Raw genomic sequence first — 6,000 nt, 5'->3', positions numbered from 1 at the left:
GACAACCACATCTCCCCTCTCCATTTGGATTTGCGAATCCACTCGCAAGCGTCAACTGATTTTGCAGTGACCGCTCTTTTCCCCCCACCCAGCCCCCCCCAGAAAAGATTTCGTTTTTTATATGTCACAAAGGTCACTCTTTTAGTTCCCTCCTTATTCTCTCTATTCCCTTACCTTCCCTTATTAATTCTTGTCTATACTTTCTATGTTTTCCTCTAATTACAGATACTTTCACATATGCCCGTTGTCTCTATTCACTCTTATACCTCTTTACCCGCATACATATCAATCGTGGTCATTTTTACCCTCCTTACCCGTCTTCATCCCTCAGTCTATTTTTGTCTTTACCCACATACATATCAATCGTGATAATTTTTGCTCTCATTACCCGTCTTCATCCCTCAGTCTATTTTTGTAATTGTTCTGCAAATTTTCGTGCTTCTTCTGGATCCGAGAATAGTCTGTTTTGTTGTCCTGGAATAAATATTTTCAATACCGCAGGATGCTTCAGTGTAAATTTATATCCTTTCTTCCATAAAATCGCTTTTGCTGCATTGAACTCTTTTCTCTTCTTTAGGAGTTCAAAGCTTATATCTGGATAAATGAAGATTTTTTGCCCTTTATACTCCAGTGGTTTGTTGCCCTCTCTTACTTTTTCCATTGTCTTCTCCAGCACCTTTTCTCTTGTAGTATATCTTAGGAATTTTACTACAATAGATCTTGGTTTTTGTTGTGGTTGTGGTTTAGGGGCCAATGCTCTATGTGCCCTTTCTATTTCCATTTCTTGCTGTAGTTCTGGACATCCTAGGGCCTTAGGGATCCATTCTTTTATAAACTCCCTCATATTCTTGCCTTCTACATCTTCCTTAAGGCCCACTATCTTTATGTTATTTCTTCTGTTATAATTTTCCATTATATCTATTTTTTGGGCTAGTAATTCTTGTGTCTCTTTAGTTTTTTTATTAGATTCCTCCAATTTCTTTTTTAAGTCTTCTACCTCCATTTCTGCTGCTATTGCCCGTTCTTCCATCTTGTCCATTTTTTTCCCCATTTCTGTTAAGGTCATATCCATTTTATTTATTTTCTTTTCTGTGTTGTTTATTCTTCTTCTTAAATCATTGAATTCCTGTGTTTGCCATTCTTTAAATGACTCCATGTATCCTCTAACAAGAGCAAGTACCTCCTTTACCTTGCCTATCTTTTCTTCTTCTATTTCCCTGTACTCTTCCTCTTCCTCTTCTTCTTCCTCTAGGTTGACCATCTGTTGTTTCTTTGCTGCCCTTTCCTCCTCTTCTTTCTTGTTTCCATTGTCTTCTGTGGTGTCTTCTTGCTGCAGGTGTTCTGCAGCTGTCGTTGCCGGCTGTGGAGATCGACTCCCCAGCTGGTCCCCCCTCCCGTCGGTGTGTTTTTTTGTATGCGCATCGCGCATGCGCGAGGAGTCGCGCATGCGCGGTTGCGCACTTTTACTCGGCTCTGTGAGCCATTGTTGTAGTTCTCTTTCTACCGACCTGAGGTAGTGGGGTCTTCTCTCCACAGCGGGCCTCTTCGGACAGGTAAGGCCTTCACCTTTTTCCTCCGTTGTCTTCTCTTCCTCTCTTCTTTCCGTTGATTTTGATTTTTCTCCTTTTGTCTCCATCTTCTTTCCACCTTTATATTCACTTTTCTTTAACTTGTATTTCTGTGCCTTTGTATTTTCTCTCGTTTTTCCCGACTTTTCTGGAGAGGGCTGGAGTTCACCGTCCGGCCACTACTCCATCACGTGACTCCTCCTACCCTCTTTTCAATCTTCAGCATGATGCTGAACCAAGCCATGAAAGACCTCAACAATGAAGACGCTGTTTACATCCGGTACCGCACGGATGGCAGTCTCTTCAATCTGAGGCGCCTGCAAGCTCACACCAAGACACAAGAGAAACTTGTCCGTGAACTACTCTTTGCAGACGATGCCGCTTTAGTTGCCCATTCAGAGCCAGCTCTTCAGCAATTGACGTCCTGTTTTGCGGAAACTGCCAAAATGTTTGGCCTGGAAGTCAGCCTGAAGAAAACTGAGGTCCTCCATCAGCCAGCTCCCCACCATGACTACCAGCCCCCCCACATCTCCATCGGGCACACAAAACTCAAAATGGTCAACCAGTTTACCTATCTCGGCTGCACCATTTCATCAGATGCAAGGATCGACAACGAGATAGACAACAGACTCGCCAAGGCAAATAGCACCTTTGGAAGACTACACAAAAGAGTCTGGAAAAACAACCAACTGAAAAACCTCACAAAGATAAGCGTATACAGAGCCGTTGTCATACCCACACTCCTGTTCGGCTCCGAATCATGGGTCCTCTACCGGCATCACCTACGGCTCCTAGAACGCTTCCACCAGCATTGTCTCCGCTCCATCCTCATTGGAGCGACTTCATCCCTAACATCAAAGTACTCGAGATGGCAGAGGCCGACAGCATCGAGTCAACGCTGCTGAAGATCCAGCTGCGCTGGGTGGGTCACGTCTCCAGAATGGAGGACCATCGCCTTCCCAAGATCGTGTTATATGGCGAGCTCTCCACTGGCCACCGTGACAGAAGTGCACCAAAGAAGAGGTACAAGGACTGCCTAAAGAAATCTTTTGGTGCCTGCCACATTGACCACCGCCAGTGTGCTGATATTGCCTCAAACCGTACATCTTGGCGCCTCACAGTTCGGCGGGCAGCAACCTCCTTTGAAGAAGACCGCAGAGCCCACCTCACTGACAAAAGACAAAGGAGGAAAAACCCAACACCCAACCCCAACCAACCAATTTTCCCCTGCAACCGCTGCAACCGTGTCTGCCTGTCCCGCATCGGACTTGTCAGCCACAAACGAGCCTGCAGCTGACGTGGACATTTACCCCCTCCATAAATCTTCATCCGCGAAGCCAAGCCAAAGAAAAAGAAGATTTTAATATCCCTTAGAACCCTCTTTTCACAACAGTGTGGTTCTCCCTCTCCCATATTGTCTGCCATATTAATGCCTTCATGGGTAAATGTAATATTTGGAGCATTCAGAATCTTTTCCAGTCTCGTCTGCCTCAGTGATGTCATTGTAAACGCTGGCGAGCTCACAAATGCTACAATACTGTGTGTTGTTAATACCGTCAGGGCATGTCCCATCACTATGTGTGCCATCTTTTGTAAAATCTTTGCTACCCCCGCTGCATGTCTCGTGCATGGTGGGTGTCTGTCTTTAGTCGGATCTAGTGTTATACTCACATACATGAGCACACATCTTCCACCCCCTTTTTTCTGAAAAAGGACACCAACAATCGTGTGTGCTTTTTCAGAAACATCTAAAAAGAAAGGGTGTCTATAATTTGGAATCGCCAAATCTATAGCGGTTGTAAGAGCTTGCTTAAGTAGAATAAAACTCATCTCAGCCTGTGCAGTCCAATCAAGTGCAGCTCCCAGATTCCTCATCCCCTGCTCATTCACCAAAGTTTGCAGTGGATGTGTCAACTCACCATACGATGGGATAAACTGCCTACTATAACCTGTCAAACCCAAAAACGAAAGCATTTCCTTAACTGTCTTTGGTTTTGGATGATGTAGTATCACTGTACAATGCACAGGGGATATCCCTGTACCTTTCGCTGAGACCATTCTTCCTAAAAAGGAGACCACCTGTCTACAGCACTGCAACTTTAAGCGAGAGACTTTAAATTCTGCCTTAAACAGCTGCATCAGCAGGAGACGTTTGGCCTCCAAACAGGAAGCATGATCAGGTGCTGCCAATAGGATGTCATCTACGTACTGGATCAGAACTACCCCACCTGGCAGTACTAAACTCCCCAGCTGTTCCTTCAAACGTGATTGAAAATCCCTGGAGATAAGATAAAGCCCTGCGGAAGTCTAGTATAACGTAGCTTTCTACCTCTATACGTGAAAGAAAACACATCTCTTAATTGTTCTGCCAGCGGCAAACAAAAGAAAGCATTCGATTAATCTATGCAAGAGAACCACTTGTGGTCAGGGGTTAAAGCAGTCATGGCAGTATATGGGTTCGGTACTGGAACTGTGGGTGTTCGCACAATACCATTGATGCGTCTTAAATCATGGGCCATCCGATATTTGCCCGTATCCTGTTTCGGAACATGTAAGATGGGTGTATTCCAACTTGAGCACGAATGCTCCAACACCCCTGAATCCATTAAGGCCTCAATGGCCTTTGCCAGACCCACCTCAGCTTCAGGTTTGTGTGGATACTGTGTCTGCCAAATTGGAGTATAATCTGACAGGTCGAAGGTTATGGGATCAGCCTGCTGACAAAAACCCACATCTGCTGATCCCACTGACCACAGGTTCTCAGGGAGAGAATCTAGCATAGGGGCCGAGTCAGGGTGATCCATCTTCTCTCTACCATGAAAGCGTTCAATCTGTCTATGCTCAAGGAGGACTCGATCATTTGTCGGGTACAAAATCCTGTAGGCCTGACCAGATGAGGAGAACTGCACTGTCGGTATTTGGGTATCGGACCAATCCCTTAAGGCCATCAAGTTCCGACACATCGGTCCCAAATCTTTTGCCTGGTGAGTAGTGCCAATTGCAAGGGTGACATGCGGAATGGCCTCACCTGCCATCACATACCACTCCAGCTGTTCAGATGTCAGTGCTACCGTAGCGGCCACTCCCTCCTTTCCTACCACTATGTAGTCCGAATTAATCTCCCATTGCCTGCCCTCTACCTCTTCATAAAAGGCATGCTGATAAATTTCATCCCCATCTCTATCGTAAAAGAGGGTAACATGGAGGGGGTCCGAGGGAGGGGTATATGGGTGTAACGTCTGGATCCACGGCTTTCATTGATTATAAAGCTTTAGCAGCCCTCCCTTCTGTGGGTCCTCCGGTTCCAACAGCCCCCAGTAAATATCAGCCCATAGTCCCTCAGATGCGGATCCTCCAGAGGCTGCCAACAACACCTGAGAACCGGAATGAAGTGTAGTTAATGAACAGTTCATAGAATATCCATTTGGAAAGGTGATCTCTATTCCGCTGGGTCCACAAAGGATCGATGCTCCGCACCTGACCAGCAGGTCTCTGCCCAAAAGATTAGTAGGGCACCTGGCTGACAAAATGTATTGATGTGTGAAAGTCTGTCCCGCCACAGAAGTGACTAGCGGTGTAGAAAACGGCAGATTTTCTGGTGTACCCGAGAACCCTATCAGCTGGACGCTAGAGGATGATGTTTTACCTTGAAACTCAGCGCCAATGAGTGTTGAAAATCTGGCTCCCGTATCCACTAAAAAGGATACTTCCATGTCCATTACTTTAATCTGCAGGAAGGGGTCTGCCAACCTAACCTGCTCTTGGGTGCTTGAGCCCCGTCACTGCTGGTAATATGGCTCCTCCTCCATCAGCGATGGGAATTGTCTCTTTGGAGCGAGAGCCGCATGGGGTGCCTGATGTCTCGGGGTGGCACTGACGATCTCTGGGGCTGGACCCAAGGCTCATATTGTGGTGGTCCATATCCCCTTCCCCCAGTGTCCTGAGGACCCCATACTAGGGGGTAATCTCTCTTCCAGTGTCCTAGTTGACCACATCTGAAACATATGGCTGGCGGCATTCGTGGAACACCCCGACCTCTCCCTCTTTCTCGGGATCCCCCCATTGGACCTCCAATTCTGCCCCCATAGGTGGGACCCGGTGCCCAATTCGTATTATTCCCTTGTGGTACCTGCGGTGGTTGCTGAATCATCTGGTTCACACCCTTTGAGGAATTCTTTTTTGCCTCGTTTACCTTTTTCCTAGCTTCTTCCAATTGAAGCTTAAGGAGTTGCACTTGTGTCGACTCCGTACTTTGTTTGTCCTCCTTTTGCTTAGCCCTGTAACGCTTCATGTGATGAGTCAAATGTTTATCCCATTGCTCATTCGAGCAACCAGGAATGTCAGGGTTATTCTCTAACGCCTCCCTAACTACAGCTGGCAGCCCGCTCGTTACTGCAGACCTAAAGAGTGTAGTCTGCAAGGGATCTGTGGC

The sequence above is a fragment of the Narcine bancroftii genome, chromosome 3 (genome assembly GCF_036971445.1).
Source record: "Narcine bancroftii isolate sNarBan1 chromosome 3, sNarBan1.hap1, whole genome shotgun sequence".
In the NCBI taxonomy this organism is placed as follows: domain Eukaryota; kingdom Metazoa; phylum Chordata; class Chondrichthyes; order Torpediniformes; family Narcinidae; genus Narcine; species Narcine bancroftii.
Note: the sequence above shows the minus strand (reverse complement) of the source record.